The sequence below is a fragment of the Sciurus vulgaris genome (genome assembly GCF_902686455.1).
Source record: "Sciurus vulgaris genome assembly, chromosome: 15".
NCBI lineage: Eukaryota > Metazoa > Chordata > Mammalia > Rodentia > Sciuridae > Sciurus > Sciurus vulgaris.
The window spans coordinates 36,645,107-36,659,227 of record NC_136476.1 but is presented as its reverse complement, the minus strand read 5'-3'; the positions used below and the strand labels follow the sequence as shown (position 1 = coordinate 36,659,227).

The 14,121-nt window shown below is 38.3% G+C and overlaps 1 protein-coding gene and 1 pseudogene across 2 annotated transcripts in view; one reads left to right on the top strand and one right to left on the bottom strand.

Annotated features, from left to right (window-relative positions):
* Window positions 1–14,121, bottom strand: part of LOC306644949 (uncharacterized protein) — a gene marked incomplete at both ends in the record, with an annotated part of 463,174 nt that overhangs the window by 324,248 nt on the left and 124,805 nt on the right. The window lies entirely within an intron of this gene.
* On the top strand, window positions 10,991–13,344 carry LOC306645033 (ATP-dependent RNA helicase DDX50-like; annotated as a pseudogene). The gene has a single exon. The product of its transcript is annotated as an ATP-dependent RNA helicase DDX50-like (transcript).

The following is a 14,121-nucleotide window of genomic DNA, read 5'->3' as shown; positions in this document are numbered from 1 at the left end:
TGGGTTGGATGGAGGTCAAGAGCCTGCCTTTCATGTTACTTGCTGTGTGAGCTTGGGCAAGTCACAGAAAGGACCCTCTTGGGCTTCAGGTTTCCCATCCATAAAATGAAGGAGGTAGGCTCTGTGGCCTTTACCGCTCCTTTGAGATCCAACGCTTTGAGTTCTAGAGGCCTTGTCTTGTGGAATTCTCTTCTCCACAGCATCAGCTCTGTTATGACAAGAGGTGTTCCCCAAAAGCTCAGATGTGAGAAAAAATAAAAGAAGGTTTAGAGATGAAATGATTGGATCATGAAAATTTTAACCTAATCGTTGCATTAATTCCGATAGGAATTAACTAGGTGGTAACTGTAGGCAGGTAGGATGTGATTGGAGGAGGTAGGTCATTGGGGACTTGGCTTTGGGATATATATTTTGTCCCTGGAGAGGAGTGGAGCTCATGTATCCTCTCTCTCTCTTCCTTCCTTCCTTCCTGATCACCATGTCCTGAACTCCCTTCCTCAACCATACCCTTCTGCTTGATGACCTGTCTCACCCTGAGCCCAGAGCAATGGAGCAGGTTATCTATGGACTGAGATCTTGAAACCATGAGTGCCACATAAACATTTCTTTCTCTAAAATTGTTATTGTCTGGTTCTTTGGTCACAGCAGCAAAAAGGCTGATGGAAATAAGCTCTGTCCTACACTCTGACAGGCTCAAGAGTCAACCAGCAAAAGACTCAAAAGAGGAAAAAAAGGCAGATTGCCAAGCCAGTGATGCCATCTCTAACTGCCTTCTCTCCATGTGAGAATCTGAGCACCAACGCTGAGCAGCTGCCCTCCATCTTGCATTCTTCTCTCGGTGCATGAGATCAACATTCTACATCCTTTTCGGGGGTATATATACCATTACCACTGGGTAAGAATTGTTTGCCTATCCCTCTCCCTGGCCAAACAAGAGCTTATTAAAGGTGTTGAACATGTTTTTTTTTTTTTTTCCTGTTAAAAATCTTATATAATATATGAGATTAAGGTTGTCATTATGACAATAATTCAAATAAAATTTTAGATTATTTATCATAAACACTAGCTCTCAAATGACTTTTGCCTTATTCCCATAATTTTGAAAGAGATTTTCTCATGTGTATTTGTGTTGTTCCAAAGTCAAACATTAGTTCTAGACTACCTATAAAGTTTTGAGACTATTTTCAGCACTTCCACATCATTTTCTGGGAAGTTTTTTTTTTTTTTCCTCATTTTTTTATAGTTTTACCATCCATAAGATACGCAATATTGTGTTATAACTGAGAATTTTAGATTTTACTTTCCATATGGTCTATGTCTTCTAAAATTTGACAATCCAATTAAATTATAATTCAGTATTTATAAAATCTATTATCAATATTTCAAGAATTATAAATAATCTAATGTACATAACTACTTATTTATATCAAAATAGAATAATCCCATAAAATTCATGATAAAATTTAATTATGCCCAGTACTTATAACATATAAAGAATAGTAGAATACATTGAAAAGTACTGTTTGGGTTTGCTAACTATGCAAAGGATGCGCTTAGGTAAGGGACTACACTGACCCAATGAGACAAATCTAGGCCTGGGAGTCTAGTTTGTTTTATAAGCTTAAAACTCACTATTGGGGCTATTTCTTCTTCCTGAGCTGGGAAAGCAGGAGAACAGGGATTTCTTCTTCCCTGATATCCCATGATTTGACACCTATTGTTTAGCAGGTGTTGAATTATGGCCCCAGGACTTTTATACTTCATTTCACTGTTAATTTCTCCCAATTCAGGCTCTGAAGGAAACCAACATAGATTCCCAAAATTAAGTGAAATATTTTACAGACTATTTGTTGTTAATATTTGTTTATTTAAATGTGTTCCTTTTCCATTAAACAATTCTCCCCAGTGTTTAATATTCTAGTAACAATCTCTCCAAATTTGAAAGCATTTAAGACACACATAAACATGTACATGTATGAAGTTGGAAACATTTTCTGTTTATATGCTATTATCTTCCTATTTTGTGGCAATTTTTATAATACAGAGCTCAGAGCTACCACCTAATGTGCATTCTTTAAGAATATGCTTTACAGGAGGTATTATGATACCTGATCTGAAATTATACTAAAACAGCATTGTAATGCACCAAAACAGGCATGAAGACTAATGGAATACAATTGAAGATATAGAGATGAACCCACAAAACTATAGCTGTCTGATATTTGATAAAGGTGCCAAAAACATATATTGAAAAAAGGACAGCCTTTTTAACAAACGGTGTTGGAAAAACTGGATGCTATCAATAGAAAAATGAAATTAGATCCCTATCTTTCTCCCTGCACAAAATTCAAATTGAAATGGTGGAAGACTTAGGAATTAGACCAGAAAACTTACAACTGCTACAAGAAAACATAGGATCAACTCTCCATTACATAGGTGCTGACACAAACTTCCTGAACAAGACCTCCAAAGCACAAGAAATAAAACTAACAACCAATAAGTGGGATGTCATTAAACTAAAAAGCTTCTTACCACTAAGGAAATGATTAAGAGCATGAAGAGAGTCTACCGAAAGACACAAAATCTTGGTCAGATACTCTTCAATAGGGGATCAAGATCCAGAATATACAAAGAACTCAAAAAAATTAACACCAAAAATCAAATTACCAATCAACAAATGGACAAAAGAACAAAATTTTCTCAATAGAAGAAATACTAAAGGTCAATAAATATACAAAAAATATGTTCAACATCTCTAGCAATCAGGAAAATGCATATCAAAACTACATTAAGATTTCACCTCACTCTTATTAGGTTGGCAATGATCAAGAATACAAATGATAAATGCTGGTGAAGGCTGTGGGGAAAAAAGAACACTTGTACATTGCTGATGGAACTGTGGACTAGTACAACCATTCGAGAAATCAGTTTGGAGAGTTCTCAAAAAACTAGGTATGGAATCACTATACGACCTAGCAACGCCACTCCTGGATATTTTCCCCAAAGATCTAAAATTGGCATACTACAACAACACAGTCACATCAATGTTTATAGTAGCACAATTTGCAATAACTAAATTAGGCAATCAACCTAGATGCCCTCCAATATAGATGGATGAATTAAGAAATAGTGAGATATATGTGTATACATACACACATATAATGGAGTTCTACTCAGTCATAAAAATGAATGAAATTATGGCATTTGCTAGTAAATGGATGGAAATGGGGACTATCATGCTAAATGAAATTAGCCAAAATCAGAAACTCCTAGGTTGAATGTTTCCTCTCATATGTGGAAGTTAGAGTAAAATAAAGGAAAGGAGGAGGGAAGGATAATATTACATAAAGAACCAATCAATATGAATAGAGAAAGGAAGCCTAGTAAAAGAAAGAGAAGGGGATGGGAGAAGACAGGAGGGAAAGGGGTAGGGAAAAGGGGAATCATGAACTGAAATTGAATTCAATGCATGTATGAGTTTGTCGGGATGAACTCAACTATTATGTATGACCATAAGACTAATAAAAGAAAGGAATATACTTTAACATTTGTGTTAATTCTCAGAGCTACTTGAGTTTCACCTGAGAAACTTGGCAAATTTTGAGACTGTATCTGAAAAGCAGGCCAGTGTGCTTTGTTTGGTATTCTAAAACTGCCCCTGCGGGTAACTTATCTCAGACGGTACTAGTTGTAGAATAGTCTTTGATTAAGTTTAAATTTTCAATAACATTAATGTATGGACTGGAGGTTTCTTCTGAAGATTGTGCATTAAAAACAAGAAATATATTTTCCTTTTTGACTCAACATTATTTCCTTTGTTGATCATTTTTAGTTATATATAATGTTAGAATACATTCTGACATAACCACAAAAGCATGGAATATAATTGCTCTAATTCAGTCCCCAGTATGTCCCCCCCTTCCCCTACTCTCTCTCCTCTTTTGACCTTTCTGCAATTTGTTTATCTGTTTTTAATCCTATCTACAATCTTGTAGACATACTTGATAGGATTCACAGTAGTATATTCATGTATGTACATATCAAAGTATGGTCAGATTCATTCCATTGTTCTTCCTTTTTCCAGTCCCCCCTCCTTCTTTCCCCTCAACTCCCTTCATCTACTCTATTGATCTAAGAAATGTTTATATTACCTCTATCCTCTATACCATTTTCTAAATTTTCAGAGAAGGAAAATTATGTTAAGGAAAATTGACATGTTTATGATCGAGTAACTGTATCTGGATTCTAAGAACAATCAGAACTCCTTGGTGACCGTTTGCTTCAGCTTCATAAGATCCATTAAACTAGAACATTCTCTGAATTTATACTCAGTCTTACATGCTACCACTCAACCCCATTTCCTATACTACTAGCTTCAGTGGCTAGTTATATTTTCAACCACCCCAAATAAAATCAACCAAACTATAGTTGGATAACTTCTTTAGCTAAAGCAATAGTCTGAAATCCAGAGACAAGGAGTTTCTCATATCCATGATGCCATAACAATACTAAATTCTTCACCATGAAGAATCTCTGGTAACTAATTCACTGGAATAGCAAAGCGTAATTACCTGTTTATTAATTGACTCCATGCCAGGGACCATTCAAGGCACTTGGAGTACAGCAGAGGATAAGTCAGGAATCTTTGTGAGACAATGATGGATAAAGAGGCATTTACAGTACAGCGTGATAAGAGTGTGATAAGATTTACGTTAGAGATGAATATCACATTTTATAGGGAGATCAGAGAAAGACTGATAAGCTGGCCCATTGCAGTCAGAGAAGGATCCTGAATGAGACACTGGGATTCTGAGGTGTAAAGGAATAGATAAGAGGACCTAGGAAGATGAGGGAAAGAAGGGGTAGATGATCCTGAGGACCATACAAAGCAGGGGAGGAGAAAGAGAACAATGAGTATGTGAACTACCCAAGGAAACTGGCTACGCAGACACATCTAGTGAAATGATTAAACTCAAGAACAACCAACTGAATAATGTAATGACGACAGTGAGATATCCAGGAGGAGAGAGTAACCAGCAAGAGACTTGCAGCCTGTGGTCCCCAAGCTTATCTAGCCTCTTCACCTTCAGAGTTGTCTTCCTGGTCCTTCATGTTTGGATAAGGTCACTTGACTCGAGAGGGTCAGGAGCTATGAGCAAGTGTCACTTCTAAGTCAGAACACCCATTTGCTAAGGTAGCCCTTTCAGGGCACTTTTCATCTCAGGGAGAACCACTGACAATATCAGGTGAGGAAGCTTTAGTGAGCCTGAGTCCCCAAGTGGACCACAATGAGCAAATCCCCCCTGTGGCTCATGGCTCCATCTGCTGTGTTGAACTCCTGACATTTGGGGTGATCACACCGTGGAATAAACTACAACCATAATGTGAAGTCTATCCTAATGTACTCAAGATGAGAGGGGCAGGCAAGAGCTGAATCATGCAGGGCCTGAAGCCCTGCTATAGAGTTTGCACCTCAGGCTGAGAGCATGGGCCTCTCTCCAACTCAGGCCAGGTTTTAATCAGGTTTGCGTGCTGCTATTGATCCCTCTGACTGCAAAGTACAGAATGGATTAGAAAGGCACCTAAAACATCTCAAATTCCTGTACTATAAAGGCTTATTTAACTATTTGACCCACTGGTTAAACATCTCTCGTCTTTTTCCTGAGGACCAGCACAGCTATAACTTGCCTCAGAAAAAAAGAAAAGCTCGACAGAGATATCTAAGAATATTTTAAAATCTCATGTCTAATGTAACCTAAATATCTCTCAATGAAATGAAATTACCTTTCCAGTTTTAGAATATCTTCTTCATCTTTATGATAAGGGCAAAACATGGTTTCTTTGAATTTGAAGCTAAAGAATGACGGGCTAATTTCTTTGAAATCTGATTACTTCAGATTCTGTGTCAGACGGTCTGAGGCCAAATTATTATGGAAAGAGCAAGTAAATTGAGCCAGAATACTTCATAATTTCCCTTCATTAGCAAGTTTTGCAGGCTTCACTGAATTTAATGAAAGAAGTACCATGTAAATCAAGTCTATTCTCCCCAGGGGAAATTTTTTTTTTTTTTTTTTTAATTCTCTTGGACCCAAGTATGGCTGAGTGTGTCAGCATTCAAACATCAGAACATTTAGCTTAATTAAACTCCTCTCTGGTTCCCCCCTCACTTGTATGGCTGTGTTTAAGGCTTTAGGACATAATCCTCCATATTGCCAGACTTTCCCTTGCAAGAGTACATGGGCTGAGGGTATAAATCACAGATTTGTGGGCTGGAAGAACATAGAGGTATAAACCATGAACTCTGGGGCTTATCTAATCCACCTGCCTCATTTTACAAATAAGGTAAACAAGATGGCAAATTACACTGGGTATCTCCAGGAAATCTGAATGAGGAAAATGATCCTTAGTCTTTCTACATTTACTCTGAGATAACTTTAACATGCCATCTGTTTTTACTTTATACTACATAGCAGGTTAATAATCTGGTAATATGGCACCTGGAAAGGTAGAATTCCACATTAATAAGTGAAAACAGACTGATCAGAGGTATAAACTATTCAACATATAAGCGACTGTTAGAAGTCATTTGCCAAGGGTGGGAGGATCCACTTTATAGCTAGTTATCAGTGGGAAGCATCCAAACTGTGTTCCCTAAATACCATTGTTCCATGAAGTGTTTCTACATTCTGCAAGGAAGGGGAGTTCTGTGATCAGATGGGTTTGGGGAACCCAGCTTAAACTATGTCAAAGACTTTACTGTTTATTCTGATCTCATCTTCAAAGGAAGTGCTTAGCAAAATTAATCCTAGGCTCACAGCTCCAAAATGTTAACATTTAAGCTTTAATTAAACATTTGAAAATAGAGGATTTCTCTACTTTTATATAATTTTTCTACCACTTTAATAGTCAGATTGTTTCATTAAATTTGAATATAGAAGAGTATATGATAATGTCTTGTTTCAGCAAATCTAGACAAAGTTCTAATGATTCACCAGTAATGCAAAACAAGTTGTCTTCATTTCTGTTCATGATAAAGTAAATCAGTTCTGAATATCCTGTTCACTTGGTACTTAAGTCCCAAATGAGGTAGTTAAAATGTTGTCATCACAATATAAGCATACAGCTAAGAAAATAGTTGACATAATCACAGAACTCACTTCATGCAGAATGTGAGAGATAGAGGGAGCCTTAGGTTAATCTCATCTATCCAAGCCCCTTGCCTCACTGATGAGGAAACTGAGGCCACTGGAGGAATATAGCCAAGGCATTTTCATATGCATAGGTAACTTGGTTTTACATTTGCATTTATCCATTATTTTACTGATCCGTTTATTGATTTACCAAAATCATCTGAGTTTCAGGCCATATATTAAGCACTGAAAGCACAAAGATGAAAATCAGAACGTTCCCGCCTCAGACATGCATGATTCAGCAATATGCTGGAGTCAGCTGCTACATGCTCCAAAGGGCCAGTTGTTCAAATATCAGGAGGTCTGTGAGCTAATTGTTAAAACAATATTAAAAATTAAATTATATAAACTTGCAATTTAATTATACTGAAATTAAAGGTGCTAAGTAAAAACACAGTACTTTCAAATTATTTCACTATATTTCTATGCTGTTAAGGTTGCTTACATCATGAGTATGTATAGAGCAGACATATTACATTATGGAGTGCTTTGGTAGATCTGTTCCCAAGTCCACGCTCAGTCACATCACAATGATACCTTGAAATCAAGTGAATATTTATACTGTGGAAATTGGCAAATGATACTAAGATGGATTGTTTCCCCTGATAGATCATTGTTCAACATTTACCACCTCCCTATCTACTGAATTTGCCTAATATATATGGAGTGTATTTTACTGTGGTGTAGTTTATGGTAGGACTAGGAATTCACACACACATGATCTCACAGTCTCTTTCAAATAAGTCTTTGAGACAGATTTGATGTCTAGTAGAAGACACAGACCTATGCAAAACTAACCATAATACAAAAAGTCCTCTGTTTATCCTGTGATCAATGGAATGGAAGGTGAGAGAATATGAGAAGGGATACTGAGCCTGGATTTAATAAAGTCACTTAAAGATCATGTGATTACTAAAGATCCAAAGAAGTAAGGGACAGTTTGCCTCCAGAATATTCTTGCCACTGTGCTCCATTTATCTACCATTCATTTGCTCAGTAACAATGCCCCAGACATGAAGCTCCAAAGAAAAGGAGTGAAGTTTGAGACCTATTTGGTTTGCAATCTAAATACTATATTCATATGTTATTATTTCCTTAAAACCAAGGGAGATAGGTAGTATGGGGGCAGAGAACAAAAACCAAGGGACAAGTTAAAGCTGGGTTCTGTACCGATTGGCACCGAGCTGTGTGTCCTTGGTGAAGTTATTTATTCTTCCTATACTTCTTTCATATGTAACAAGAAAGCAAACTCTACCTTGGAAAATGAAATATGATACCATACTAAAAGCACATGGCTCATAATAGGTGCTCAATAAACACCACTTCTTTTCCGTCAACTTCGTTCTGTAGCAGTGGTCTGTCTTATCTGCAAACCTCCTAGAGAGCTGCACAGGCCTCTGCAGTGCTGGCGGGGTCCGTTCTTCCCAATACGCTTGCTTCCCGTCTCTTGCCTTGGCGAGCTTCTCTCCTTCAGTTATCACGTGTCACTTCCAAGAAGCCTTCAGTGATCTTCTCTGAACTCAGGTGTTCTTGCATCTCTGCCCTCATTAGAGGGCAGCCTTCCAACAGAACACAGATGAAACCTCGTTGTTACTGCTTACGTACCCATCTGTGAACCCCGTGAGCTCAGTGACTCTATTTATTTCGCTTACTGATTTATGCAGAGGGCACAGTACCGTGCTTAACACATGACTAGTGTTTTTCCAGTATCTACCAAGTGAACGATTAATCTGATTGGATGTTTTCAGACCACTAGTTACATCTGGTATATCACTTTTTTGTCACTTTGAACTTTCTGTTCAATTTTCTTCCTTTAGTCAAAGCTTTTGTAAGCTCTGTTGCCTTAATATTTCTTCTTCTAGCAAATGATACTAGTTTCCCACATTCTCCAAGAAAACATACGGATCAAATTCTTAATCAGAATATGTCATGCATCAAAACACCACTCCATAGCCTCTATAAGACTGGCAACACCAGGCCCTCCTGGTGTTAGAGGGGATGTCAAAGAATCCTAGGTCTTAAGTTAGTAAATCTGGATAAAATGAGCATCTAATGTACACTTATATAATTTCATTTGTATATAAAATCCTTTTATTCTTAGTTAAAATAAAACATTTCCTCTGCAGTTGAACAAAAACTGCTTTTCCCTAAAACACTAATGAATTCAATGGTCCATATGGACCATTTCTTTGTTACATAAGTGATTATATTAACAATCATTAAAAGAAATATTTTCATTTTCGTTGTTCAAATATTTACATGGTACGGTTTAATTGTTTTAAAACACTATTGGAATTCTTTTTTTGAACTTTAATATTTGCCTTTTTAAGGTCATGAAGTGGGATAACAATATGAATGTAAAACCTAAGTGTATTTAAATTAAATAAAATCTGACCCCAAAGAACTTCATTTCTAAATATGAAGAATCTATTTTTCACCTAAGCGTTCTTTCATACGGTGAAGCTGAAGTACACCAAAGGTCCATTAAGTCTCCTGATCCTGTTATGAAGAACAAAGTTAGTTTGGAATAGTCTGAATATTGGTGCTTAGGTACTTTTGACTGCTATCCCAGGGTACATCAAAGAAAGTCCAACATGCTGTATAAGCTATGGAACCAAGATTTCTATCAGATTAGCTACAAGAGCAGAAAAAAGGATCAGATTTTTATCAAGCATCCATACTTCAATCCAAATGGTAAGTCTTCGGGTGTTTCTCAAATACTAATTTGTGCTGCAGTAAAACAAAAGGTTGGGGTGATAAGAAAGAAAGGCATATAGTTTTGTGCAGGTAGAATATGCCCAGATGTGCAGCATAACTGGAACTGGTCAGGACAGATTTCTTTCACTAGTTCACAAAAATGAATGTAATACTTCCTATTTGAAGGCATTACAGTATCCTGTCTTTATGTATTTGTGACTTTCAACATGCATTTATAGAATAACCCTTGGGTGAATCCAATTTCTATTTACCCTGTGCTATTCATGTACTTACAGGCTTCAGTTTGACAAGCAGGCCACAGTGGCAGGACAAGGAGCTAGAGTCAGGGTGGAACTGGACTGGAATTAAGGGCCTGGAGCTGAGGTTCAAGGTTAACTCACAGAGCATGTGAGGCTGAGCAATTCAGAGTATAGGAGAACAGATGCCAAAGGTCAAAGTTGGCAGTGGGTCAACAGTCACAGTGTAGTGATCAGGAAGTGTGATCTGGAGACAAAGAAGCTGGGTTTTAACCCAGCTCTGCCATTTGCTGGTTATTTGGCTCTTAAGTAAGTCACTTCACTCTTCTGCACCATGACTCCCTTTCCTACAAAATAGATCACAACATGAACTGCTAAGTACTCTTTTTGAACTTTGAATAAAAATAAAAGTGCTAATCATAACAAACATTTGCAGAATCCTAAGTATCTTATATTAATTAATTCATTTAATCCTCACGATAACCCTATGAGGCAGATACCATTATCATCCCCAATGCCACACAGCTCATGAGTGACAGACCTCACAGCTCAAAAGTCTACCCAACATGATATCATGTACATTATAAAATAGTTCATTAAAATACTAAGTTCCCATATATTTTAATAATAATAATGTCTCTAAGTATTTATGAGGAATGAGGGGTCAAACTCATTACATTAGGTATAATGTATGTAAAATACCACAGTCCTTTAAGCTTACTTCTATAATAAGCTCCATACTACAGATGAGGAAACTGGGACAGAGTATAAAGACACACAGCTCTGGTGGCCCTGGCCGGGCAGCCGCCCTGCCCCTGCTTCCTTTCACGCTGTCACTTCCCCATAGGAGGTAGTGGCCACTGTGCAAAGAGGAAGCTGGTAGCAGCCAGTAATGCCTGGGAAACTGCTCTGGGGGGACATTATGGATCTGGAAGCACCCTTGGAAAAGTCTGAGAGCCAGAAGAAGGAAAGGCAAAAGAGTGATAGGAGGAAGTCCAGGCACCATCGTGACCCGGATGAGAAAACAGAAACAAAAGAAAATGGTGTTACAGATGACCTGGATGATAGTCCCAAGCCCAAAAAAGCTAAAATGCAAGAGAAGCTAAATGGAGACACTGAAGAAGGATTTAATAGACTTTCTGATGAATTGTCTATATCGCATAAGAAGAAAAGATCTTCCAAATGGAGATATTGATGTATATGAGAAAAAAATCAAAGCGAGTATCATCCTTAGAAAGTTCTACTCATAAACCAAGTGATAATAAATTAGAGGAGACCCTAACATGTGAACAGAAAGAAGGAGCCTTCTCTAATTTCTCTATTTCTGAAGAAACTATAAAGCTTCTAAAAGGTTGAGGGATAACATATCTCTTTCCTATTCACGTTAAAACCTTTGGTCCTATATATGAAAGAAAAGACTTAATTGCACAAGCCCGAACAGGAACAGGAAAGACATTCTCTTTGCCATACCCTTGATTGAAAGACTCCAAAGAAATAAAGAAACAATTAAAAAGAGTCGCTCACCAAAGGTACTTGTTTTGGCTCCAACGAAGGAACTGGCAAATCAAGTAGCCAAAGACTTTAATGTTGTAACTACAAAACTCAGTGTGGCATGTTTTTATGGTGGAACATCATATCAAAGCCAAATTACTCATATTTTAAAATGGTATTGACATCTTGGTTGGGACTCTTAGTCGTATCAAAGACCATTTGCAGATCTTTCTAAAGTGCGCCATGTTATGCTTGATGAAGTGGATCAAATGCTAGATTTAGGTTTTGCTGAACAAGTTGAAGATATTATCCACGAATCCTACAAAACTGGTTCTGAAGACAATCCTCAGACTTTACTTTTTTCTGCAACTTGCCCACAGTGGGTACACAAAGTTGCAAAAAAAAAAAAAAAAAATACATGAAATCCAGATATGAACAGATTGACCTTGTTGGAAAAATGACTCAAAAGGTTGCAACTACTGTGGAACATTTGGCTATCCAGTGTCATTGGTCTCAGAGACCAGCAGTTATTGGAGATGTCCTTCAAGTCTATAGTGTATCTGAAGGGAGGGCTATTATCTTCTGTGAGACCAAGAAGAACGTAATTGAAATGGCAATGAATCCACACATAAAACAGAATGCCCAGTGTTTGCATGGGGACACTGCACCGTCTCAAAGAGAAATTACACAAAAAAGGCTTCAGAGAAGGTAGTTTTAAAGTTTTGGTGGCAACCAATGTGGCCGTGTGTGGTTTGGACCTGGTGATTCAAAGTTCTCCTCCACAGGATGTTGAGTCCTGTATCCATCGCTCTGGATCCACAGGTAGAGCTAGCTGGACAGGAATTGGCATGTTTTTATCCATCAAGAGAAAGAGGTCAACTAAGATATGTGGAACAAAAAGCAGGAATTCCTTTTAAATGTGTAGGTGCTCCTTCTACAATGGATTTAGTTAAATCTAAAAGCATGGATGCCATCGGGTCTCTGGCTTCTGTTTCTTTTGCTGTTGTTGATTTTTCCAACCATCAGCTCAGAGACTGATAGAAGAGAAAGGGGCAGTGGATCCACTGGCTGCAGCATTAGCCCACATTTCTGGTGCATCAAGCTTCGAACCAAGGTCTTTGATCACCTCTGATAAGGGATTTGTGACAATGACTCTGGAAAGCCAGAATAAATACAGGGTGTCAGCTGTACGTGTGGAAAGAACCTAACAGAAAGCTGAGTAGTAATGCTGTGTCCCAAATTACAAGAAGGTGCCTCCTAAAAGGAAATATGGGTGATTGCTTTGATGTTCCTACAACCGAGTCAGAAAGGTTACAGGCAGAGTGACATGGTTCAGACTGGATACTCTCAGTGCCGGCCAAATTACCTGAAACTGAAGAATACTATGATGGAAATACATCTTCTAAATCCAGACAAAGGAGTGGCTGGCCAAGGGGCAGGTCCGGCCAGTCAGGCCAATCAGGTGGTCGATCTGGTGGCTGGTTAGGTAGACAGAGTCAAGGGGGAGTCGATCAGGAAGTCGACAAGATGGTAGAAGACAAGGTGGGAACAGAAATCGATCAAGAAACAGGGGCCACAAATGGAGTTTTGACTGAGCATTTGACAGTTAATCTACCAGTGTGAGCTTGTCTATTTCTGCCTAATCATGTACATTATCCACCAAAAATTAGGTCATCATAGTTGAGGTATGTGTCTGCTGTTTGCAAAGAAGTTGGTCACATTTTTTTTAAAAGTATTTCACAAAAATGGTTGTAAAACAAATTTACTTATCCAGTTATACCTTTGAATAATTAAAAAAAAATTCCTCCTTTAAAAAAAAAGACACACAGCTCTTATGTTTTGGAACCAGAATCTGAACTCAAGTCCATTTTCTTTCTTAATTCTAAAGTATGTTTATTTCTTTTATTTCTTTGACAAAATTGAGGTTATTCAATAATATTCTCCCTCAGTGTTCTCTTCCTGCTCCAGATTCCTGCAAAGGGACACCTGCTCTTAAGTCCCCACCTCCAGGATCAGAGGGTAAGTCATCTGTCATCCTTTCCACTTAAGGTCAACAATTCATTTTTTCTCTCTCTCCCCTCCCTCTCTCTCCTTCACTCCGCATCCTCTCCAGCCAAGAATCAACCTTCCCTTGCTCCTTCTCACCTAATCCTCACTGCGCTATCAACTCCCTTACCATTCCTGCAATCCTGAGTCCCTACCCTCTGCTTTCCATCTGCACTTTTCTACTCCGACTGCTCTTTCCCAGTTTGCCATGGGCTTCCTACCTGCCCAGAAAAACAGGTATCTTCACTCCTCACCTCCTGGCCTCTCTGCCATGTTTCCTGCAAGCTGCAGGAGTGCCCAGGGCTGTCCACCTCCTCTGCCTCCTCTGTGGTCACCCAGGCTGGGTGAGTGTCTCACCTCTCTGCCTTTCCTCTGCCTGTCCTCTCCTCCTGGAAGGCCCTTCCCTGCTGTCACATCAATCCTCTAACCACTGTTTCCAG